This window comes from Miniopterus natalensis, chromosome 8, assembly GCF_054644295.1.
Source record: "Miniopterus natalensis isolate mMinNat1 chromosome 8, mMinNat1.hap1, whole genome shotgun sequence".
NCBI lineage: Eukaryota > Metazoa > Chordata > Mammalia > Chiroptera > Miniopteridae > Miniopterus > Miniopterus natalensis.
In genome coordinates, this window is record NC_142088.1 from 64,735,988 (window position 1) to 64,763,870 (window position 27,883).

Sequence of the window (27,883 nt, forward strand, 5' to 3'; positions counted from 1 at the left end):
AAGCTATTAAATAATTTGGTTTAGCTTCACTGAAGCAAAACTGTAAGAGCTCTAAAGCTGCATGTGGGTTTGTTCACTTCTGTCTTGACATTGTGCAGAAATATGACAGGAAACTCTGTTTAGAAATTACTGTGCCCAGGGAACATACTAGTTGACCGATGAAAGTTTCTTTCAGAACTTTATGACTTTTGATCACTGAGATTTGACAAGTGTGTGGCTGAATTCATTAAGAGATACAGAAAATATTTATTAGCACCTATTTAGAGCAAGGTTTTGTGGGTGCTGTAGGGCAGGCAATTCAGTGTACATGGAACTTCATTGTCAGTGTGTCCCTTCTGGAAATCATGTGTTTGGTGTGATTGATAGGAGATGTTAAGAAAATATTACTTCTGGGTAATAATGAATGAAAATGAATGAAATATGATATACCTTTTAGTGTAAAGATTGTCTCTCTGCACCACTCAGTTTCTCTAGGGCAGATTTTTCTCTCTCTTGCCTGGGCTTGCTGGGGTGGGGAGGGTCATTTGTCTGGATGGCAATCTTCCTTGAAGGTGGAGAAGGCGGTTGCCGAGAGTCCGCTTTTCCTAATGCACAAAATATTTTTTTAGCCCCTGTCTCCCCACTTCCTTCCCCTGTGTTTGGGGACCTCAAGTCTCTTTGCTTCTTTTGTTTTATAGAGTAAAACACCCCGACTCGTGCAGCACTGATGAGGAGTAGCACTCATCTCATGCATGAGGCAGGGAGGCGTCCTGGGGGGCCACAGGCTCTGTACGCGGACACCCCTCCAGCCCTCTCCCAGCCTCCTGCCTGCAGGCTCTGCTCTGCCTCTCCAAGGTCCTCAGCTGATCTGCACAGCTTCTCAGCTCGCTTCTTGCGGATATTTTCCTCTGTGGGCACAGAGATTTAACTTCTTCAACCCTATGGTCAGTTATTACTTTTCCATTTTCTTTTTAAAACTTGGCTAAAAATTTTCATTCACTTTCGCTTCCCATCCTCCACCTGTCGTCCTTCTGGGTTAATATCTGAATTTACTTTCTTTTTTCCTATCTGTCATTTTTCATGTTTAGTAAAGGGACATAACATCAATATACCCCATTTAATTAGTCATCTCTATATAATCAGTATTCAACAATTTATATGCATAGTAGATGATTCTGAAGAATTTTGCAAAACGCCAGCTTTCTACTTCCTTAGTCATGAGTGGGGAAAAACATTTTTATCTCTCCTGTTTCTTTCTTTCCCTACAACAAACAGATTTGGCTTTCTACTTGCTTTTTTTATTTGTATTCTCTGTGGTAATCAGCATTCTGTTCTTGGAATGAGATTGCTCTTACTCACTTTTGTGGAAAGTGGAAATTCCTTGTTGAGAACTGAAATGCATAGAAAATGTTCCCCTCCCCACTGACCAGAAACACAGCTGCGTGATGCTTCCTGAGAGGTGATGCTGCAGGTGGGTCTCTCCCCTCAGTCTCCACATCTGCACACACAGGTGTCAAGAGATGACTTTCTAACTATTTCATGCCAAGTGTCCCTCTTTTAAGATGTGTGTGTGTGTGTGTGTGTGTGTGTGTGTGTGTGTGCATGCATGTGGGCTCACTCACACACGTGCACAAGTCACATGGTATAGGCTTCAGGTTACTCTTGCACCTCATAAATGGAGGTAGGAAAAACAAAAGGCTAGGAATCAACAGAAAAAGTAGGGCTGTTCTAGCAACCCCCTCGCACGAGCAGGCGTACAACAGACCAACCTCTGATCCATACAGGCAGGCAGGGTTCTAGTCCTGGGGTACAAGGCGTCTGAGAGTTCTGGCTACAGGCATTATTAGGTAGCTGACACTCTCCATCTCAAGGGGGCTGAGTTAAAAAAAAAATTAAAAACTCAGTTGGAGTTTTTTGTTTATTTCTTTGTGTTTGTTTTTGTTTTTATTTTCAGGAACTGGTCAGCATTAGGGCCACAACAGACATAGATCCCTGTCTCCTATCATATGTGCTTTCAAGAATTAACCAAGAGACCAAAGTGGACTCTGATCTGAATGCCATGTTAAATCTAGGAGAATAGGTATTTAAATCAATACGGAGAGAAGACTGTGAGACCATCCTCTAATAGTGCCATGGCAGTGTCATCTGAGGAAGAAATCTCTAGAGAGGCACAACTGTGTAACTGTTAAGGAAGCTGACTACTTCCAAATCCACACTGTATAATATGGTGGGCCAGGTGATGATAAACTTGGTATCTATAGGCTATCAAGACATGAAGTTTTTCTGGAAAGTGGAATTACAGGGAACAGAGAAGCTGACATAGTAGTTCAGAGATAAGATATTAAATGTGAATTTCCCCATTTTGCAGGGCTGACTGCTTCTGATAGTGTTTACTAATCAGACTGAAGAAACAAAGGAACCTTCCAGGTCAATTGATGATGGGTGAATTGATACTGTAAAGAGAGCATATCTGGCCTGGCCGGTGTGCTCAGTGGATTGAGCGTCACCCTATGAGCCAAGAGGTCACAGGTCCTATTCCTGATCAGGGCACATCCCCACCAGGGGGCATGCAGGAGGCAGCTGATCTATGTTTCTCTCTCGTCAATGTTTCTGTCTCTCTCTCCCTCTCCCTTCCTCTCTCTCTAAAAAATTAGTTTTGAAAAAGACATATATAAGGTAGCATATCTGGAGTGGCAGTTCCAATTGGCCTCATCATTTCATAAAGTTTTCTGTAATACACACTTTTTCTCCAAAATATGTCTGAAATATTGCATAGCGCAAGAAAAGATAAATTGAGGTGTAATAAAATTCAAAACACTTGAATCCTTCAAGAATTTGAAGATGTAGGGATGTGAAATGGAGGTGCAGGGGGTAGTTCCACAGGCTCTTATGGCTTTTCCCACAAAATTCACTAATGTGGGAATTCATTTGGTAGCCAAGTATGTCTTTCTCAAGTTTACAGTGTTATCTAACCTCCATAATCACTCTGTCCATTTTGGTTTTTCAGATATTAATAATAATTCATAATTATTACCTAAAAAAATCGTAAGTTTTTATGGGGTATTTACATTTTTTCAGGTTAGAGTCTCTCTGGTGAAAAGATAGACAACATCCTGGGGAAGATTTACAGCAGAAACTGTGGCTGCAGTTCTCAGGCTGACCCAGACTCTTCCCCAATCAATAAATTCTAGTTCTAATAACTGGTTTAGATGTGGCAACCAGGTGGGACAGCATGGATTCCCACCGTGGTAACTGGAATCAATTTCTGCTTCCAGTCATAGAAACTTTTCTTATTATATGTATCAAGCAACACCTTAGAAAGCTACCCGTCTATTTCATTTTAGGTGATAAACATCATTGCCAAGACCAAGTGATAATCCTGTAGTCCTGAATTTGAATTAAAAAATATCAGTATGAACTCAAATGCATTGTCTATATAAAAAGTACATATTTTCTAGCTCGTTCTATTGAACAGTCCTAGAAATGAAACAGCAATGAGGCTCTTCTATGTGCAAATTGATGTCGCGAAATACTGTTTTTAGCTGAGGAAATAGCTCCTTCAAAATTCTTAATACCATGACTAGTATGGAGGAAATAGGCACAATTAGCCTTGTGCTATCATTCATTGTTATTATTTCTTGCCTTTATATTTAACATCAATGCACTGGTGTCTTCCTAATTCCACCTTCCTACCAAAATCTCTACATTGGATCAATCCCACTCTATCTTTCTATGAGAGTAAAACTCCTCTCAATCACGTAAAATATTTGGATTCTCACTGACATCAAAATAATTACTCGTTCACTCTGTTGCAAAATGTACACACGGCTGACTATTCTGAAAAAGAAAAACAGTATTATCAACATTATCCATGGCAGATTTTAGAAAATAACTTACAATTGTTCTTTGCACATTTTTTGCTTGTTTTGTTTGAAAACCTCTATGTTATTATATCAGTTTATGACAGAATTAGGTGTTTAATTTTACTTTAATATTTAGCAATTGCTTTTTAAATTTAAATTTTGTTTTACAATTATGTCTAATATTTACAGTTTCAAAATCACATCTAAAACAAAAACCGACAAGTTAAATCTCTAGAAATAATCTGCAGTGTTTAGAGAAAATGTTCCATCTCTAACCATCCCACCTGATTGCCATCATTACATATGTAAATATAATTATTTTTAGTTAATAGTTTATCTTTCCATCTTTTTAATTTTTTGTGTATAATATACCTATAGTGAAAGTCTCCTTTTTTAGAGTAAATTTATAAATATTGACAAAGACATAATGTTGTGTAATCAGCACAACTGTGAAAATATAGTAACCCTACCTAAATTCCCCCATGCTCCTTTATCGTCAAAGCCACAGCTACACCTGCCCCTAGCAACCACTAATCTGTTTTCTCTCTATAGTTTTGTCTTTTTCAGAATGTCCTAGAAGCGGAATCAGGTAGACTGCAGCCTATACTACATATTGCAGCCTATTCTCACACACACACACACACACACACACACACACACACACCTATAAATGTATATTCTCTCTCACTCAGTTATGGCACTATTATGTTTTTCACCATGTTTTATTAAAAATGTAACAAAGCACAATTTCCAATATATCCTGAAAATCACTCTTCAAGATCATATATATATATATATATAGATAGATATAGATATATATATATATATTTTTTTTTCCCTTTTGTAGAACATTGGTATTCGAGCAGTTGAATGCATAATTTTCCCCTGATGGACATTTAGGTTGTCCCCAGTCTTTTGTTATCATATAGAGAGCTGTATTGCATAGCTTGTGCACATGCTTTATTATATTTTTATCAGTGCAACTTTGAGGAGTATTTATAAACTTGAAATATGGGTAAACTATGTATATGATTTTGTTATTGTCGTATCCATAAGGGTTATGATATTTTGCATTCCCATTAAAAACATATGGGAGTTTTGGCCTCAGAGACCCTCCAAGAGAGCACTTCATTACATCTATGAACTTCATCACTTCCGCAAATGAGAAATGGTACTTCAACGCAGTTTTTATTTGAAAATTAGTTTCTTAAGCAAATAGACATACAGGTAGGTATGGAATCTTAAGTGCATAAACCATACATCTGTAAGCCCATATAACCACCATTAAATGATATTCTAGGAAATTCCCAAAACCCTGAAAGTCACCGTTCCTGTGTCCCGCTTCTGCAGAGATAACCATTATTTTCATCTGTATGGGCCTTTTGGATATTCTGTTTTTATAAAATTTCTGTGCAGGTCTTTTGCCTTTTATTACACTGTTGCTCTTTTTCATTGCTCTGTGAAGCTATTTACATGTTCTGAAAAGGACCTTTTCAGATATATGTACTGTAAGTTTAATGGGATCCCTTTTAAAGGTTTTCATTCTCATCTGAGAATCATGCTTTCATTGACGTTGGACAGAGAGGAAGGGAGGCGGGGAGAGCGAGAAACCCTGATTTGGGGGAGAAACAGTGGTTAGTGCTGCTGTGTGCCACCTCGCGGGGATCGACCTGGGGCCCTTTGGAGCTTGGGACAGACTCCAACCAACCGAGCCACACCAGCCAGGGCTTTAATGGGGTCTTTTGTTAAATAGGGGTTTTTAGTTTGTGTGGTGGAAAGATAAACCATTAAGTAACTATTTATAAATAGTTTCTGTGTGTGTTTCTTTGGTATTTTTGTGTACTGTCTTAGAAATCTTTGGCCCTTGAAATGTCACGAAAGTATTCTCACAAGTTTTCTCCTGGAAGTTTTATTGCTGCAGTTTCCATTTGGAGAAAATTTATATATTATCAGTACTGATTCTCTCAATCCACGGGCAAGGTATATTTCTCTATCTATTGCTGACTTTTAAAAGTTTTCCAGCAATATTTTATAGGTTTCAGAATAGAGCTCTTACATTCTTTTGTGAGATTATTTATCAATATTTCATGTCTGTGTTATTATAAACTATACTTTTAAAAATTTAGTTTCTGGTAGTTTATTGCTAGTATATTGGAAGACAATTGAGCTTTACATTTTGATCTTGAACTCAGCAGATCTGATCTATTCGTAAGTTTGATTGTTTGCAGCATTGGTTGGTCTTCTCGAGGCATGGGATTTATAGAGATTCAAATATTATTTTTTTGGCCCTACTATCTTTGCATAATAATTCTTCTTCATTGAGGTGTAAGCACATGTTTTCTAAATGCATTATAAAACAAATTTGTTTTTAAAATCTCCTCCTCTGTAATTCTGTTATTTACCTATTAATTTTTAATATGGTATCACTCATATGGTGATACTTTATCATTGCTTATTTTTAATGAAGTAGAAAATGCTATATGTACAACACGTCATTCCTTCAAGACAAATAAGTGAAAAGAACAAATCATGAATACAGATTCTAAAAAACGTTGGATAATTCATAACCACAATCTTATTTTAATTACACACTACATGGCACTCACTTCAGCCTAAACTATGATGAACATTTTCACAAATGAAAAGGAGCTGCAGTAGAAAATCTCATTTTATACATCAATAATTTGAGAAGTGTCATCTTATTAGATTTGCAGAGTGAACCACAATTAGGGCCCAAGTTTCCAGCTTCTGTATAACATCTGTAATTCGACACATATTAACACTTTAAATTTATCAGAACTCCAGCATTCTTGTCACCTGTGTATGACACTTTTTTTGAAATTAAAATAAGTACATGACACTTTCCTTTAAAGTCATAATTAAAACACTGTTAGATGTACAGGAGAGAAGAGGTGCTTGTGCATCAACATGCAAATCTGCTGGCAAAAGTTCAAGCATTTTCTTCACATTCACAGGTTCCTTTCATGGGGCTCTTACAGGCCCTTCTCACAAGAGTATGGGGCTGGGACCTCTGGCATGCTTGAGCGGTTGAAGATGCAGGATCATTCTCAACAGCAGCATAGGGTAATCCTGAGAGGTGACATAAGTATCTTTGGAATTCTTCTTTAATTATTCACTCAATCCTTTATAAAAAATTCAAAATGTACCGTAAATCAGACTCAGTTCTAAGCACAGGAAGACTATAGAGGACAGAGCTAGTAGGATCTCTACTCATGGGGTGTTAATACTCCAATGTCACACCTTTCTGCAGATATAAGGTGCATAGTGGGAAATCAAAAACTTATCAGTGAACTCCCAATGAGCAGCTTTCATGGCCGGGCACAAGACAAGTTATCTTGCTGTGGATGAAAACAGTGCCACATACTACACCTGACAAGCTCAGGGGAGGCCTGCTTGGAAAACCTTACAAACTCAGAGACGGAAAGTAACCACATAGGATGGTCTGAACATAAAAATTTCTAACAAAAAGCAGGCCTGTAGCTTCCTTGACAAAGGTTAAACTTTACCTTAAGTGAGCCTGTCTATTGTCTTTTTGCATCTAAGATGACAAACCTGTGAAATGTCAGAGTAATCTTCTTTGCCAGACCCCTTAGGGCATGACCGCCACACCAGAGCATGAGAACACAGTGCTCTCATTGTTATTTTGATCCCCAGGTACAATCTCTATGTGCTGTAAATGTTAATCACTGACTATCCTGTGCCCATCAATGTAAAAGAAATATGTTTCTCTATTTTGCTTTTTTATCCAATCCCAGAAACTTCCCCACTTTGCCTTCTCTCCCCACTTTAATCTACTCTATTTAACCACTCCCCCATGTCTCCTGCTTTTATCCTAATATATAAAATAAGCTACAAAATTGCCATCCTCCAGAGCATTTTCTCAGTCCTTTGAGATTTTGCTTCCCAGAAATTGTCGTCAGTTGGACAAAAATAATCTCATAAAAGTCCTCTACAGGTTTTGATGTTTCTTACTTCGACACTGCAAAGCTGTATTAGGGAAGTGGCATATAAAGAAAATAATTTGAAGCAAAGCTCAACACTGCTTTCTGCACCATGATTAAAATGGGCCTCAATCTCTCTACAAAAAAATCAAACAAGTTAACACTGGTCAGTCTCCTTAATCCTGTGGTATTCTTTCAGTGTTGGGTTACATCCCCCAGGGCCGGATTCTTCACAAAATACACAATGGATCATCTCCATAACAAAAGGCATAATGGTGACATTGTTTTTTAATTTTCACAATTTTTTTTTTGTAATGTAAAATAAATGAAAAGTTAAGTAATTCCATTTTAGGAACAGCTATATTTTACATGGAAACAAGGTTTCTGATGAAACTAAATCAACCAACCAACAACAAAACAACCAATAAACACCCCCTCCCCTCCAAAAATATTAACCAATTAAAGAGTTTATTAAAACCAATGTTGAATAGAATATTCGGCCCCTAAACAAGTTAACTTGTTTTCATTGAAGAGAGGTAATAACTAAGGTTAGGGATGCTCTCTACAAAGATTCTCCCTCTTAAAAGCCAAGTGGTTTATTCCCTTATATAATGTGTAACTGGATAAATATGTGAGAAGTTTTTATAAGTGTAATAATGTATTATGTATTTCTTGAACCAAAATCTTTAAATATTAGTATTTTTTAAGAAAAAGTAAAATATTGATTAAATTATTTATTAAGTAAATTTAACATTTTTTTACTATTGATGTGTACTAGTCCTCAGTGAAATTGTTTCCCTTTTCCCTTAGTTTCTGTATTCTACTTCTTGCATTAATTGAATTTCTTCTCTCAAAGCTCAGAAATGAAAGCCAATGAGTGAAGAGATACCTTTATATTTTACGCTGAATATGCTTTGACATCGAATGCCTATTAATAAGCAACAATAGTAACTTAAACAGGCACCTCTTCAGTATAACTGCCATGGGTTACTGTTGGTGAAAATTGTGGGAGAGGTGGCTTTTCTATCCAGGTCCTTATGGCTGGCCTCTCACTTAGTAGGTTTTGAACTATGAAATAACTTAGAGAATGTGGGGTAGGAGGGTAGACACTGTCAGTTGGCAGATTGATGGACTGATAAAGGAGGAATTCTGACACCACTCATGGAAGAAGTTCAAGTGTCAACATCCAGAAGCGTGGTGTGGTAATAGGCACAAAAGGCTAAAAAGACCAATGGGAGGCAAGGAATCTGTCATTCGAGAAACCTCATCAATTTATTAAATAGCATCATTGTCTTAATCTAGAGACATTTTAAGATTTTTTAAAAAATACAGTATTTAAAATTTTTTGTCAGAAGCTTGGCATTGCTAAGACTTCAATATTATGCTTTTCCTCATAGCTACTTTCCTTAAAACATTATTTTGCTGCTATTTTTAACTCAAAAATAATTTAGAACCTAATTGTTCACTTTATCAGATTAAGCAGATTATCTGTTTTGTTTTGTTTTCTCCTTGTTAGGGTGGATGCCACATTCTCTGTGATTTTCTGCTTTCTAAGCAGACCCAGAAGTCCCCCTTGGTTGGCCGTGGGCACCTGGTGCTTAGCGCGGCTCCTGGCTGCCTGGGGGCCTTCCTTGGCCGCAGGGCCGCACCTTTCTTCGGTTCTTAGGAGAGTCTCCAGGCTTGTGTTTCAGATGATAATTCTTTCCATAAACTTGCCCATTCCCAGCAACATCCTACTCTTGCTGGTTACTAAGTGCTAAGCTTCTGTGGGTGGGGGATTCTTTATTTCCCTGGTTCAACCCAATTTTTAATATCTTTTTTTAAGATAATGTCTTATTATATAGATTATATACGTGTGTGTGTGTGTGTGTGTGTGTGTGTGTGTGTGTATCCTTATAAAAAAAACAGAAAGGACCACCCGGCCGGGAGTGGCTCAGCGGTTGAGCATCGACCTGGGATCCAGGTGATTGGGGTTCGATTCCCTGTCAGGGCACATGCCCAGGTTGTGGGCTCCATCCCCAGTCGGGGGCGTGCAGGAGGCAGCCGATCAAGGACTCTCTCATCATTGATGTTTCTATCTCTCTCTCTCCATCTCCTTTCCTCTCTCTAAAATCAATAAAGACATAAAAAAAAAAAAAAAAAGGACCTGAAGGTCTATGAACAAAAATGAGTGCACTAAAATGTAAAACTAAAAAGAATAATAAGTTAAAACCTCCTAAAAACTTAACCAAGCATAAAAAAGAAACAAGAATATCTAGTGAGACATCAAAATATAAGTCAGAGATATATCATATATAGAAAACTATTTTAAAATGTTCCTTTTTCTTTGTCTCTCTATGAAATAAAAAAATGTTAACTTTAAAAATTATTCATTTATTTTATGAATTTAATTTTAACAACTTCTGAGAAAAGATTTTCTTTTAAAAACACATTTACACTGAGCCTAGTTAGAAATTCACTTGGAAATAAACTCATTTCAGATAAAAAGTCAACCAGAAAGATTGGTTATTAATCTTCCATTCTTTAAAGTGAGTGAGTTACCTATTTAATGTGACTCATTTATTCAGGTGAGTAAGCTCAGGTTTCATCAAGAGGATGGGATATTTGGAAAGTGGAAATGAGGGTAGCCTGACACAGGCAATTCTGGTGCCCAGAGACATTGAGAGTTGTGGAGTGGAGCATCATTTGGACAGAGCGGGGCCTGGAGGAGCTTTCAGTAGCCGAATAATAGAATGTGACCAGCACAAAGTATATAACATGGAAAACAACTAAATTGTAATTCACTAATTTGATACTTACACTGGGACTGACCATGCCATGAGGTATTTCTCACACAATAGATTACATATGTCTGTCTGTAAAAAGAAAACTATTTAAATTGTGATCTCCTCAATTTGAAAAATGTATGAGACAGAGAGAAGTGACATAGAGAGAAAGTAAAAAATTTTTGAAATACGAAAACCAGAATTTGGGGTAGAAGTCAAATTGAATGAATTATTTAGCACAGCAAAGTGCTCTTCATGATTACAAGTCTAGACAGTATAAAAATATCTTAATAAAACTTGGTAAGTTCTGTCAACAAATCAATATTTTTTCAGTTACATATAATTCTTAAAATACTCTGAAATAACTGTTTTTCTTCTATCTAAAGGCAACATTTAGATCTGCTAAAATATTTTGGAATATGGTGTTCACGATTCTTTATTTAAATTAAATCTTGAGATGAGCTTTTTTGCTATTTTGATTATAAGGCTTATAGGGGCCTCCCAAAGATATAATTTATAACATTGAAAACAATCTATTCTTTTAAACTTTTACAATGACAGGAAGTCGCAAGGGGAAAAAAGTGTCTGCCTTTGGACAAACGCTGTTTTGTTGATTTATTAGAACTTAAGTAGTGCCTGATACCTAGTTGACGCTCAGTCATTTCTTTCCGAGGAAGAGAAGTCCAGCTGACAGCAACAGGAAGATGGTGACTGGAAACACACTTACTGTATGGTAGTCAGTGAAAATTCTCTTTCATACTTTTCTTTCCAGCTAAAATGCATGCATGGTATTACAACATTTCCCAAAATAAAATTAGATGCACATTTATTTTTTGTTTGTTTTGTTTTTTAGTGCCCTTGACCAGACTAGAACCCGAGACCCTTCAGTCCAAGGGCCAATGCTCTAACCACTGAGCAAAACCAGCTAGGGTGATGCACATTTATTGCTAAAATCTTTAAGAAATCACTCCATCTTTCTTCTCTGCAAGAGATCAAATATATAATAAAGCCAACCTTAAAACATGTTTCATCCAAAGTGCACAAACTGTCAATATTTTTAATGTTCACTTGACGTTTATGCAAAGTGCCAGAGTAAACATCTGGTTGCTTTGTAGAGAATTCACACATCTCCCTCCCCTTCCTCTGCCTCCTTTCCAAACTTCAATCCCACACAAAAAGTTTTCAGATTTCTGGAGGGCCACAGCTGGATACAAAATTATACTGAGTATTAAAACAATAAACTACACTTCCCCTTTTCATTCATGGGCGCTTATACTGAGTGGTAAATATTTTGGGGTGATTAAATATGTCATAAATAGATTTACTTTGCAATGTGTTAACCAGTTTAACTTTTTCACCCCAGCTTGATCTATTAAACTTTTGTTTACTATCTGAATATTCTTCAGTATCTTTTCTGATGCTAAAGCAGCAACATATGGTGTTTTGCGACAAAAGGCAATTTGAATTTTTTCTTGCTTGCCTTTTATGCCCTAGTTTTCTTAAAAAGTGTTATTGTAATTTACAAATAATAAAAAATGTATACTGAGAATTTTTTAAATTATTAAGTAAATTATCAACTTAGCATCGTTATCTGTACATTTTCAACTTTTCAAGCTAATTGGCCCATTCCTAAGAATAAATGAAAATGTGCTGAATATTATCTTCAAGAGTTAAAAATAAAAGGATAATCATCAGGGAAATGCAAATTAAAACCGTGGTGAGATACCACTTCACACCAGAAATGCTATTAATAAAAAGTTAAATAACCTGTGTTGGCAAGGATGTGGAGAAAAGGAAGACTTGTGCACTGTTGGTGGAAATGCAAAATCCTGGAACTACTGTGAAAAACAGTATGGAGGTTCCTCAAAAAAGTAAAAATAGATCTATCATTTAACTCAGCAATTTCACTTCTGGGTGCTTATCTGAAGAAAAGCAAAATATTAATTCAAAATGATATATGCACCAGTATGTTCATTGCAGCACTATTTACAATAGCCATAACCAAGATAAGAAAGCAGCCTAAGTGTCCATCAATATGTGAATGGATAAAGAAGATGTAATATACACATATATGCATATATATACATATATACATGTGCATATATGCATTTATACATATACACATGTGCATATATGCATGCATATGTGTGTGTATGTATATACCATATAGAAGCACACACACAAACACACAATGGAATATTACACGGCAATAAAAAAGAATAAAATCTTGCCATTTGCAACAACATGGATGGACCTAGAGGATGTTATGCTAAGTGAAGCAAGTCAGACAGAGAAACAAATAGTGTATGGTTTCATGGATATGTGGTGTCTAAAACAAACAGACTGGTAGAAACAGAGAACAAAGGGATGGGAGATGCTAAACAGGTGAAGGGGAATATGATCAATAATGTGATAAGTGTGCACAGTGACAGGTGATTATTAGAATTCGTGGGATGATCATATTGTAAGATATAAAAATGGTGAATCACTATATTGTACATCTGGAACTGATATAACTAATGCAATATTGTATACCAGCTATTCATAAAATATAAATAAATCCAGAATTTTTCTTTTTTACACCTAAGCAAGTGGAAAAACCCTGTCATTCTAAAATGATGGAAAGCCTTTTAATAATGTCACATTTTTGTCTTAAAAGGACTTCAAGTTACCGCAATATGTTAATGAAATCACGGCACTTGATACTTGCTAAGAGATCTAGAGTTTATAACTTTAGCTCTTGGACATTTCTGGGTCTCATGTTTCTCTTTGTCATTCTGGAAGACTAAATATGACTGCCTATGTTGTCAAAATGTTAGTGGCACAAATTGTAACCTCAGGGCTCCAGTTATAGTGCTTACTAAATAGTAGAAAGCAAAAAGTAACTTATAATAAATTAACAAATGAATTAGATTATTTTCATAAAGTTTGTTTTATTAATATAACTGAATAATCAGGCTTAAGGGAAGACTGGATTTGAACTTAAGGAAAAGGCGATGCTGCACCGCAGTTCCCCCCTTCCTTCAGTTTTGATTTGTCTTGACTGCTTTCTCTGAGTGCTATTTCTAATCTTATTGGTCATTTCTGAGAAATTTTTACGCAAAGTCTCTGCCTTTTTTGTATTTTTTCCTATTTATCCTGCTCTTTCTTATTAATTATGGCAATGTCTGATCTTGACTTCTGTTTTAAGAAATCATGAACCTAGCCCTAGCTGGTTTGGCTCTGTGGTTAGAGTGTCCGACCTTGGACTGAAGAGTCTCGGGTTTGATTCTCTCTCTCTCTCTCCCTTCCACTCTCTCTGAAAAGCAATAGAAAATCATCCTTAAGTGAGGATTAAGAAAAAATCATGAATCTAAAATTAGGGATTTCAATTCCACAGGACTTGGTTTCGATTTTGCATTTTCACTCTTATGTCACTTCTCTGTTGCTGTACCAACAAAACTAACCTTTACCAGCCAGATTTAGTCACCTCCATGGTGAAAGAGAAGATTATAATCATTATATTGGCTTTATTTTGTCTTTAATTTTCTACTTATTGAAAGTTAAGGAGAAATCAGTAGGTCCCATCTCCTTAACCCCACTCCTCATTTTGCAGTTTCCACTACAGAACATCTGGAGCTCATCAGAACAATATAATATTTATTCATTTCTCATAAATATATGTTTCTTATTCAGGGAGGAGAAAAAGATTAAAGCAAGCTCATTCTAGAAGAGATGTACCAGGAAGCTAAAGAGTCCTAAACTTTGTGGCCCCTCACTTACACAGACCCTTCAAAATCATAGGAAGGAACCCTAGCAACCTACTTGCAGGATCTTGTCTTTTCACCAAACCATATACCCCCAGGTCCTAATCTACCGCTATGTACATAGTATAGAGACTAGAGCATTAAAGTTAAATTAACAAGTTTTTTGGTGAACATTTTGGGTTGTCTGCCTGTGTTCTTTTTCCCACCTCTGTCTTCTTCTCTCCATACTCATGAGAAATCCACCAGCTCACAAAACATGGCCCCAGGTGCAGGTCACAACTGAGAGGTTTAAGGATGTGGATATGACTTAATAATGACCAATTTTACTCTCCCATCAATTTGTAATTGGAGATGAGAAATTTGAGAGTAATCTTGATTAAACTGTGAACTTCAGAGGTGTTGTAGTCCTATTTCAGTCATAGGGACTAAGCAGGAAAACCTTAGGGAAATAGAGTAACAATAACAAATGGAGAGAAGCAAGGAGAACAAAGGAAAGACTTTGTAGGTTCTCTCAGACTTTTCTTGTATTCTGGTTGCAATCTTTCCTGAGACCTAGTCGTAATACTGCCTTAGATTCCACAAAGTACATCTGTATTAATGACTACCCTTTGTGACATCACTCTTTAGTTGTATAAGTCAGTGGTCCTTAAACCTAAGAGCACACCAGAATTACCTGGAGAGTGTCTGGCCCTTTCCATGTTTGCTCCTATTCCAAAAAAACTAAAAAGGACAACAATTTTGAATTTGAACTTTCACTTCTGTAACATGTCTAGGTGGTAATGCTGAAAATAAAAATAATTTACATCGCTAAGCTTAGATGAACGAATGAATTGGAACTATATTATAGGATATACTTACATAAAATTAATGAATGTTTAGAGATGTTCTGGTTTTAAAACTATTAAAACACATAATGACATTAGCAAATGATAATTTTAAATGATGATTATTGAATTTTAAAATACTGATTAGATTTTAAAATTTTGAATGCATGTCCCAAACAAGTATGAAATAATCATACCATGAGGAAGCAGCCTGCAGTATAGTTTGAGGAACTTGACAAGCAGGAGGATGTCACAGAAAGCATGGTATTCACAGTGAATTTAAGCATATTTATGCCAAGATATTTTTGAGAAGCTTATTCACACAGAGGATACTTTCTGCTTCAGTAAATATGTTCCCTAGTGCAAAGCTTCTACTTCTGGTTGAATTCTCTGTGATGTCCTGGCATGCATATTAGCTAGATGTGCGAGCATATATTTTCTTTCTTTCTTTCTTTCTTTCTTTCTTTCTTTCTTTCTTTCTTTCTTTCTTTCTTTCTTTCTTTCTTTCTTTCTTTCTTTCTTTCTTTCTTTCTTTCTTTCTTTCTTTCTTTCTTTTTCTTCTTTCTTTCTTTCTTTCTTTCTTTCTTTCTTTCTTTCTTTCTTTCTTTCTTTCTTTCTTTCTTTCTCTCTTTCTCTCTCTCTCTCTCTCTCTCTCTCTCTCTCTCTCTCTCTCTCTCTTTCTTTCTTTCTTTCTTTCTTTTTCTTCCTTTCTTTTTCTTCCTTTCCTTTTGACAAACACTACAGGTATAGTAGGTAGTGCACAAACCCAATTAACTTGAACTTGCTAAAAACCATCTGCCAAGTCAAGAAAATAAAAACAAAAATAAAGACAAAACAGAAACCTTCCTATTGCCTAATCATCCAAATGAGGAGGTTTTAGTATCTCTTGTGAGTAGCAGATGCTTTCCCATTCTTCAAGTGTTAACTGACTATTGAGTTTCCAGAAGGCAGGAGGAAAGGAAAAAAATAATGTACTAAAATTATATGAGAGTCCATGCCCAATTCTTCGTTTTCATTATATTTTTGTAAATGCATGAAAACTGGGCTCATTAGGCACACATTTTTCTTGGTCACAAAAAGGCATTAAGCCAAAAGTCAATATGCGATCCCCGACTGGATGATCTTGGACTTGACTGTTAAGACCTGAGATTGTTGCTTATTCCAGGTGTGCATGACTTGATACCTCAACTAGGTATAATGCACTTGATTTCCTAGAAGTCAACTTGCAGGACTGTGATCATCTGACAAATGATTAATAGCATGTGCTCATTATTTTTATTGAAAGAATGTGATCTTGGAAAGGTGTTTTGTTATGACTGAGTTCCTTAATATGTAAAAGAAGTAAAAATAGCACCTAATTCAAAGTACAGTTGTGAGTATTGAATGAAGTTATACCTATAAAATCAGCAACATTGTGCCATGGTACATAGTAACCTCTCCCTTTATTTATCTGACTTTATATGTAACTAAAGAAAGAAAATAGCATATTTTATAAATTCTAAAAACACATTTCTTTGTATTTTACTATCTTTGAAATATCAATGTACCTGTCTTTTGTTGCATCTTAGCATTGTGGCATAGCTCTGTTGGTATTATTCTTTGTTCCTTATTATATAAAATAGTGATGTATCTTAAAATAAATAGTGCTTTGCATTCAGTTAAATTAATAATTTTATCTTTTAGATCCACATATATGTCTTTGTACACTATATGTAGAAATAGTATTTACCTGGTTTGTATAGTTCCCAATAGAAATTTTGGTCTCTAGTTGTTTTTTTTTTTTTTTATCCTTTCTACATATTATAATATTGTGGAAAAGAGATCCAAACTCAGGAGATTCAACTCTGAAGGTTATGTTCCAAATGAACTGTGGTGTTGATAAACAATTAACATTTGCTAAATGAATCAGCAAAGTCAATAAAAATGTAAAGTTATTTGCATTTTAATATACATTTTTATTGCATTTGTTATATAAGGAACACCAACATAACTATTAAGAAACATTTGCTGCGGTAAAAAGAGCACCTGCTGAGTGTTAAAGTTGTAGTTCTGCTCATTACTGAGGTCACTTGCACAAATCATTACCCTCTCTGAGCAAGCGCTTTCTCCATTTGTAAAATTAGAGTCTTAGACTGGTGATCCCTGATATTTCTATTATTCTATATTGTATCCCATGGCCAACCTGGGTCAGGCTATTTCACCAGAGAGAATAGCACAATATTCTTTAGTCTCCCTTAATGTGGAGATTTGCCTCAAAAAAATCAGATAATAAACATGTGTTTAAGAGTAGTAGTAAAAAGGGCACATTGAAGAACGTTGTGCTCTCAAAATATTTTAAATTTCTTTTAAGCTGTACTCAGAGAAGTCAGTAGTCATAGTGTTAGGTACCACAGTTATTCAAAGCCTTAGTAGAACTTCCCATGACTTCTCACACTGTGGAAATACAAGTTGCCCTCTGGAATTAGAAGTAGAGCAAGGCAATTTGTATTCATTTCTGTTCAATCAAGAAGGGTTCAGTAGAGGAGGCTCTATTTCACAAACCTTGTTATGAAAGAAGAAAGAATGTTAGTTTAATGCTCTCTCCCATTAAGTGTTCAGTAAAGCATACTATCTAGTTCACAGACAAGTGAAGCTATTCTTGTTCTAGTGACAGCAAGAGCAATGATATAGTATTAAGAGAGATGACACTTAACAAGTCTGCCACTAACTTACTCTGTGACTTTGGGCAAGAAGGGTCTCCTCTGAAGATAATGGTGATCTGAATTTCTTTCTAATTTATCTTCTGGCTCCCAAGGAACATATTGTAGATACCTATTGGACAATTTCATAATTGAGATTTACTTTATACATGGTCCAGTGAGAATAAAAAATGCTTATTAAAACCTACAGAACAGATGAATGAGAAGACCTGGGTCACTTGTGGTCATAACTTATCAAGAAAAACTTTCAGAAATAGATAATATTGGAAGAGATGAAACCAAACTGGTGATACAAGAACACCTTTCTGTGAACACTGCAAGACGTCATCCATGCATCAGTTATGGTCCAGATTTCTAGTATTTTGGCAAACAACAAGTTCTTAACTTTTCTGACAGAAAATTGTTCCCTAGTAATAATGGACATTGCCTCAATTTAATTTCTTGATTTAATGTGCTCTCCATTATCTGATTTACAATGGGAATTTATGTTATAAATTATTCTTAACATTTAAATAGAAATTTAAATTAATATAACTAAGGATTTGGTGAGAGTATATAGTGTTAGCAAAGACCATAGTTTAGATTTCAGCTTCACTCTTTATGGGCTCTGTGACCTTGGGAAATTACCTGGTTCAAATATGTGTTGAACATGGATAATAATACCTTATTCATAGAGTTGTTATAAAAATTAAATAATATTGTATGCTTAAGGCCAATTAAGTGCATGCATATACGTACTCTGTGCTGGTAAATGTTAACTGCATATTCAAATTTTAAGATAATTATCAACTAAAAAACTATGGGCCTAAATTGTCCCTGCATACTTATAAAGCTCAAACCTTTACATTTAAATATTAATATAAATTAATAAAATTTAATATCTATGTTTGGTTTTGTTTATATTAAAATGGTTATAAACTATGCAATATTTTCCACATCATGTCTTACATGAAATATTAAGTGTATATGACATAGTGGGATAAAATACAAATGTTTTGTGTATATCTATTTAGGACTTGACATAGTGAAATATGCAATATTATTATGATAAGGAAACTTAAAAGTATTAGTGAAATGTGTACCAAACTTAAAGATAATCTAACCTTGCTTCCGTGAAATGGTTATATGTATTTCTTATGAAGACTTATGAACAGCTGAGCACATGGAACACAAACTCCCAGCAGCTCCATAGACCCCTCATCCAAGAAGTGTGGTGCAGACCACTGCAGACTGTGAAGGGCTAGGTCCAAGGGTAGAGTTGTACTGACCCTACTAAGGGCACTGTGAGTGATGGAACAGCAACAGTCATTGCTCATTGTGTCCACAGATAGTGGGGTTTGAAAAGTTTCCTCATGAATCAGCTTCACTTGGGAATTTCTTTGAGAAACCCAGATGAAGATGCTTAAGCAGAGACATGTGACCTTGTGGACTCTTCCTACTGTAGCTAAAAGCCTAACTGAAAAAGTATAATGAACAAAATAAACTGATGAACAAAATAGATCCAGAGACATAGAAGCATGGAACAGACTGAGGGATCTCAGAGGGAAGGTGGGGAGGGGGGAGTGGGTGGGGAGAAATTAACCTAAGAATTTATGTGCATATATGCATAGCCCATGGGCACAGACGATAGTGTGGTGAAGGCCTGGGGAAGGGGGTGCAGGGTGGAGGGGATTAATGGGGGGAAAAGGGAGACATCTCTAATTCTTTCAACAATAAAGATAAATCAAAGCATAAAAAAATAAAAAAGAAACAAATGACATGTGAATCACATATGACATGTATGCAAATATACTTGAGTGTATGGAATTTTAATTTTTATTAGAAAAGCTAAAGAAGAATGGAATGAGATGACTGAATTTTATATAGCCAGTGTCCAAAGAAACCAGAAAAGATTCCATGTGAATTTTTATTTTAAAAAATTGTACTTAATTTTAAGGCTTTATGTCATGTAAAAAAATGATATGTTTTTACTCATTAGGAACTAGTTACATAGTGCAATAATGTAAACTTTATAAAAGGGTAATTTGTCTTTATTCTACTATCAAAAATGTCAAGATACCAATTATGGTTTGATATACAGTCATGCATCGCTTAACGATGGGACATGTCCTGAGAAATGCATCATTAGCCTACTACCCCTAGGCTACATGATATAGACAATCACTCCTATGATATAAAATATATCAAATGGTACATCTGTATAGGGCACTAACCGTGAATAGAATTTGCAGGACTGGGAGTTGCTCTGGGTGAGTCAGTGAGTGAGTGAGTGGTGAGTGAATGTGAAGGCCCAGGACATTACTGGCCACTACTGCAGACTTTATAAACACTGTCCCACAAACCCTCCCCCTGCTCCCTTCCAAATGAGTCAGGAATAGAGTACCAAAGCTGTCAGTGCTACTCCATGAACAGGATGTGGTCTGGACTGATTGGAAATATCAAGGAGAAACAGGCTGAATAAAGTATAAATCACCATAACAGTGACTGGCAGGAGGAAATGAAAGGTGGCCTGAGGGTCTGTAAGAGTAAGAAATCAAGACAGAGAGAGAAAGGAACATAGAGGATGGCCACAGCGATGTGGTTTTAGCTATTGCATGTTGGTGCAGTGGTCAGATTAAGACACTTTTTGTATTTTTTTTAAAAAAACAGGTGCTTAACATGGAGAGTGTAGAATTGAGACTCAATTAATTTTTGACTTGGGGAGTTTGTTTTTGGTTCCATTGACCCTATCTGGCACAAAGGGCTCTCTCTGGCATTGAATTTATAGAAGAAATAAAAGTTATCTATGCTTTGCATCATGACAACCTAAAAATATTTCTAAAGTACAGGAACAGATACCTCCACATAATCACAGAAAGCTTTAACTAAAGTGACAGCTGCACTTAATACTTGTTAAAGTAGCTCCTGTGGACCTGTGTCTTTGTACAAGACCTTAGGTCCTCAGAAAGTAACTTACAGCAACATTCTCTGAAGACCATCAAGCTAGATCTGGGAGCGCTGTGGCGCCTCCTGAATATGTACTACTGAGTGGACAAGCTTCTCTGTGCTAAAACAATTTGGTAGCTAGCTGACTGGGATGTGATCTGTGCACTCAAAACTGAAGCGCTATAAAAGGTAGGGTGGAAAAGGGCCACATGCTAAATCTGACAATCTCAGGGAAAGCCTGTGAGGTGGCCTTGCAAATTCAGAGACCTAAAGTAACCTCAAGGATGGTCTGAAATTAAAACTTTTTTAAACTAAAAGCAGTTCAAGACAGGTAATAATGTCCTAGGCTGGTATTTTTCCCTAACAAAGGTTAATTTTCACCTCAGGTTGTCTTTCTGCATCTGAAATAACATACCTGATTAACATGTCTTTGCAAAACAAAGTAATTTTCCTTTTTCTGGACCCTTCAAACACTTCAAAGCCACAGGCACCAATTCTGCTAAACCACAAATGCCCTGATTGTTACCGTGTTGAATGTTGATAGTTAACTATCCTTCACCCACCTCAGTAAAAGAAGTGTCTATCATTTTACTTTTTATCCAGTCCCAGAGATTTCTCCCCTTTGCTTTCTCCCACCTCCCTAACCTATCACCAGTAGATTTCATGTAACTCACCAGGTCTCCTCTTTTGATTGTAAGTATAAATCAAGGTGCAAAGCTGCCATTCTCCAGAGCATTATCTCAATCCATTGAGTTTCTTCTCTCTGGCATCTGTCAACAGTTTGGCTCAGAGAAAGAAAAATCTCTTGACCCACACACCCTTCCATTTCTCACAGGAAATTCAGCTCCTTATAATCTTATGGGATCATAAGGCAGTCTGAAGTTGACCAAATGTTGTGTGGTGCATAACTGTATTAAAATAACTGCTTATGAATTGATTAGGGGGAAACTAATTTCAGCAACTGAGTCAATTCATTCTTTTCGACATAGCCATGATCTGAAAATTTCATGTAATATCTCTCTTCTTTTTTTTCTTCTTCTTTGACATTTCAATCCTTTCTTTATTGGCTTTTACTTTGTTCCAGGTTCTTTTTTTCAATTTGTTCTTTGGCAGTTGTAGTATAAAGGTAATAATGTAAGAAGCTATTTAAAACAAGTAAAAAGCTCTAATCTTTTTGATGAAGAAAGCCAAGTATCAGGATAAGAGCCTTAGATAGTGTTTGAAACCCAGAAAATATGTACTTAAAATTATTTTGCTAAATACATTCAATTTAATACAGCACATTATCTACTGCTGAATCTTTCTAATTTTATGGAATAGGTGGACTTGTGTTATTTGGCCTTCCCTATTGTAAAAAAAATTAAAATTAAAAATTAAATTAAATTCTAAAAAAGTCCTCTATATCTCAATTCTTAATAATAAAGTTCTATTTCTTGCTCACATCACTCATCAACTGGTCAGGAAAGGGGCCTCTATGCTTTATAGAGCAATTGAGAGACCTGGGCTCCTTCCAGCCTGTAACTTTGTTTTCTGCTATATCCCTGAATTTTCTCTCTTCAGTTGATAGATGGGAAAAGGGAGAGAGCATGGAGAAAGCACGCCTTCTCTTAAACTCCTCATCCAAGAAGTGACATGTGTCACTTCCATTCACATTTCATTGGTGAGAAATGATGATATAGCACTACTTAGATGCCAAGGGCAAGAGAATGTAGCCTAAATGCTAGTCATAAAAATGAGAAAAATACATATTAGGTACCAGCAGTCTCTGTACAGTCTCAAGATTTATTTGTTAAAATCCAGGGAAAACTTAGGCTCTTAAAATAATGTCAGTAAGTACTCCTCCAGTTAGGCAGCATATCACCAATGGGAGTGCGGTGGAAGAATCTGAAGAAACTTTACATCAAAAAGGCTACCATTGTCACTAAATAAGAAGATTTGCTTTCCAATACATAATCTAACAGGAGGTAATACAAAAATAACATTAAAAACAGATAAAACAGAGAGAAAACCAATTTCTTTTATAGAATTTACATTTTACTCATAAAATAATCTCCTTTCAATATTTGTAATCTAAAATGAAGAGGCAGGGAATAACTACATATTATCTGGGTACCACCCTTGGCAAATTTCATCAATTTTTGAGATGTTTATTCTTGTTTATGAAAGAAAAATGATGCAAAAGGAAATATAAAGCAAAACCTGATTAATTATAGTCTGAAATTTTTTAATGAGACTCTAAAAAACAGTCTTTGTCAATTGCAATTCTTAGAGGGTTCCTTTTAAAGCAAACAGTGCTTGCATGAGGGAATAGAGGAAGGGACGGATAAATTGTAAGGGACAGAAGAAGCCTAGGTTTTTCTTTCCTCTTAAATATCAGTTTAAATAATCAGTTTACTGAGAAAAGAGAGTCACAGCCATTGCTTCAGTCTAACTAATGTTTCCATTCACCTGAATGCAAGGAGTGTGTGTGTGTATATGTCTGCACATGTAAACAATTTGGTGCCTATTCTCAGAGAGTAGGAAAATGGAAAAGCGGGAGAGAATAACTAATTAAAGATAGAATATTGAAAAGTTGCAACTTACCTTTCACTGAATTTACTATGTTATCCTGTGTGGTATAAGCACTCCACTAAAAAAATCACGTTTTAAAACTAAAATAAGTGTGTTTAAGAACTTAGTCAACAATATTTTTCTTCCAAAGAACTAAGAATAATAATATAAAAAGTATAATGTAACACCATTACTTTCAAATACATATACTTTTTCTCCTTTATTTTATTTTTCCCCCCATCACCATTTATCCCCCATATACCCTCTTCCACCTCCCCACTGCAGTCACCACACTGTTGCAAACACATATAATAATTTGAGTGGCATATTTTCATGTTAAATGTCACCCGAGCCTGTTTGAGTGAAGTGATAAATCTCATTTGTAATTAGTAGGGTTTAGTTAATTTGCAAAAAAGTCACAAAATTTTTGTCATTATAAAGGCTAAACGTTTTTCTTTCAATTTTCTTTAATGATTTGACTTACACATACTTTCTTCATAAATAATGCAAAGGTATATTTATAATTCAACCAAGATCTCTGTATTATAAACATCTGAAACAGCAGATGCTTTGGTGCCCTGAGTCTCCTCCCTTCTGGCCACCGATGACGCCATCCCCTCTGCGCAGAAACTCTGGGCAAGCTCCGGTCCAGTTCGCTTTGTCCAAGACCTAAGGCCAGTGAGAAGAGCATGAATAAAAGGAATCTGGTAACCAGCTTGTCCTTTGTGAAGTTCTTAACTTCTGATTTCTGTTTGATATAATACAACCCCAGAATACCATTCATGTCCATTATAAAAACAATCGATTTCATATCCTAATATATGTGTTTGAATAGCTGCCCTTTTGGGTTATAGTAATGAAGAAAATAAAGTGGAATAGGCTTTGCTAAGAGAGTCAATTAAAGTTGGGAGGCCTTTGGGGAAATAGGGCTTATGCATGTCTCAAGTGTCAGTTCTTGGAACTATAGCTAAGTTGCTGACATGTTGCTGAACTCAGTTCAAGGCCAAACAAGAAACATCCTGGACCAATGACTGCCACATAGACATATATAGAGTTTACGTCCTTCTCTTCATGGTGACCAGACCATCTGCATTTTTCACCTTGAAAGAAACCAATCCGTTCAACAACCAACCATCCTTCGTTTACATAATGGGTTTAATCAATCCCAACTGACTAGCCAACATCCTTCATTTATGTGAAGGTCTAGAGTGAGAACAACTCATGCTTTGCCCTTTATAAACCTGCCTCTCCTTTTCCCTTCCAAGTACAACTTAAGTTGCTATCTGAATCTGTGTCATTAGAATGCAATCCCTCCTTTGCTCAAATAAATGCTTTTTATTTTTTATTACAGCATAAATGCTTTCTTTTTTTGCTGTTAGTGTCCCTTTGTCTTATTCTGAGAATAGTTGACAGAGGATATTAGTGTTATATTTAGTTGAATTTGTAATTACATTACATTGAAATAAGCATTACAATAAATTACTCTTTATCTGATAGTTTTAATAGGATACTCAATTGCAGAGGGAAAAAAAACCTTCTCCCTTTAAGTTATTTATATTGTATAAATGTATTTGTTTCTGCTTTAAATTCATGAAATATCTTAAGTATAATACTCTTTAAACTATTTAAATAGTTGCCATGTTTCACTCTTGGATCTTTTAAAATTTGTAACAGTATATTCAAAATCAAACATAACATCATTTATCTCAAGCAACTTTTTCCATATTCCTGTATTCCTGTACTCCATGTCCTTTATGGGCAAAATTTAAAGTTATGTTTAACTCTTTAACTTGCCCCAATCAATTGGCAGGACCTCTTGTTTTTCCTGTTATGATGCCTTCCACACTTGTTTCTTCTTTTTCCCCCCTCGTTCATTTTCTTAAGACCTCGCAAATACCAGTGTCTTAGCTTTGTGAATTACCTCTTATTTCTTTCTTCTTATGATAACATCATATTCTGTTCTCAGGTTGGTTCAGTGGATGAATGATTGGATCATGCTACCTCTCTGTTAAAACATAGAAAAATATCATAAACTCTTCAGCAGGTTAAAAGTCTTTGTATTAATCCCACTGAATATAAATAATGTCCAGTAAAATTGAGCAAAGTATCTCTGGCCTGTTTTTAAATAGTATTTTGTATAAGCATAATATTTATGTACTTCTGTCTATAAAATAACCCTAATAACAATGTTATGAGTGGTGTATGTTCTGTGTCCCCACCTGCTGCTGGTGGAAATAGAGCTCTTGGGGTGCTTTGGGAACAAGAATTTCCTGAGGCCCCAAAAAGAGGATGAGGTACTGATGATGTAAGATTCAGGGAGTTCCCCTCCAAAGTCCCACCTCCTTCCATCCCACCAGGGGGAAAGTCCCATCTTGTCTTCATCAGGGCTAAGAGCAAAGCCACTGCCCAGAGTTTCTGCTCCATACCAAAACACATTCCAATCCAGCATCTGGCTAGCTTAGCTTGTGTTCCCAGCTGCAGTTCACTGTGTGTGGGGTCCGCATGGCCATGGGCCATGTGGCTTCTAGGGCCACATGGCAAGGGCGAGTGTGGGTCATGGAGCAAGTGAGAAACAGGAGTTCAAGAGCAAGCAAGTAAGAGAGAGAGAATTCCTCTGTGAATTTTAACAGAAATTTAACCAATTAAGCCTTCAGGATTTTGTGTGCTTACAGTGTCTCTGCCCATCCAGTCAGGGGCGTGCAGGAGGCAGCTGATCAATGATGGTTCTCTCGTCATCAATGTATTTATCTCTCTCCCTCTCCCTTCCTCTCTCTGAAATCAATAAGGATAAATTTTTTAAAAAATTGTAACCCCAATATATGTCTCTTTGGCATAGGATTATTTTAGGCTGGTTAATTTTAAGAAACAGCAGACATAGGAGAAGGTCTGAAAACCAAGTAGAAAGTACCCTCTATAAAACACATTTACATCTGTAAGGGAAATCTCCATTTGTAAAGCTTTCTTCCTGGCTGTATCAGGAGGAAGGGGATGACCTCATTTTTATAAACTCTTATCAATGCAGAAGACAATGACTTTAATCTGTAGAACAATAGTCCCCTTGATTACCTTACCTTTCCTGGTAACTTCCCATAACTGACTACACCCCACCCCCAACAACTGACTTCAGCCGAGGATGGTATTTAAGTTGGTGGCTTCAACCATTTTGGAGAATTTCTCAGTTTTCCTTGGTCTCTCCCATGCATACAGAAGGTAAACACATTATTAAGCTTTTGTTTTTCTCTTGCTAATCTCTTTTATTACAGGGATATCTCAGCCGAGAGCCCAGAAAGGTAGAGAAAAAATTATTTTTCTCTCCTACAGAGCAACAGGCTATCCCATATAGCCTAGGTGTGATGTAGGCTGTATCATCTAGGTTTGTGTAAATGCACTCTATGTTGTTCATACAAAAGGAAACCATTTACCAATGCATTTCTTGGAAGTATTTTTGTAATTAAAAGGCACAGGACTATACTGGAGATGACATTAACTCACATCAATTTTCATTCAGACCAATGATAATCAATATAATGATCTTTCTTGTTAATGAAGCATCAGGCTTTACTTAGTGCTGCATAATGTCTTACACTAGAAGCAATCTCTGAGAATGTTTAACATGTGGGAAGTTTATTAAAGAGCATGCTTGAGATCAACACCTGTGGAAGAGAAAGGATGAAATTAGGGTTGAGAAGAGGTAGAAACAGAGCTGTGATTTAGCCCTAACAGGAATTTCCATTATCTCCTGAGGAACGCGAGAGCTGAAATGCCATTTCAGAGCTGTCCTGAGTTAGGCAAAGAGGCTGGATCTTTGAACACCATGTTGATTAATCTCGAGGCTGGTTCCTGGAAGGACTTTCCACCTTGAAAGTGGTAGCTAGGCAGTGAGGAGGGAGGGCTGGGGGTGGAGAGCAGTCTTCCTGAAGCACTTGCAGCAGCTGTGAATATAAATGCTTCATTTCTTAAAGGAGATGTTGATGGTGCATCGTAGACTCCACTTCATGATAAACAATTATGATTCTGCAATTATGAGATTCTTCTGACATACCTAAGTTACAGTGCCCTGTAAACACCATCTGGACTGGAGGAAGCCCTCTTCTGATGCCAACTGTGAAACCACCCACCTGTGAAAAATCACTGTCCCCTCAATCATTAACATATGGGATGATGAAATCAGAATCATTTAAGTAAGAACTTCAAATAATCAAATTCTTTGGAAGTGGTGTTCTTAGTTTATTTTACAAAGATGCATGTATGGACTTGTTTATCAGATTAACTTGTTGACATATTAAAAGGCTGGCAGTATATATTTTTAGAGGAAGAAAAAATGTAAATGTCAGTGGAAGGTAGGTTATCATCATCATCATATCATGAGAACAATGCATTTAGCTGTAAATGCAGTTTTCTTAGTCAGCCTTATTATTTAACTGGTAAGGAAAATAAAGCACCAACATTCCACTGTCCGCCTGTGGGAGGCAGAACAATGGCTTTTCAAAGATGTGGAAGCCCTGACCCTCAGGCAAAAGAACTTGGCAGGTATGATTAAGGTTACAGACCTTGAGATAATCTGCTCAAC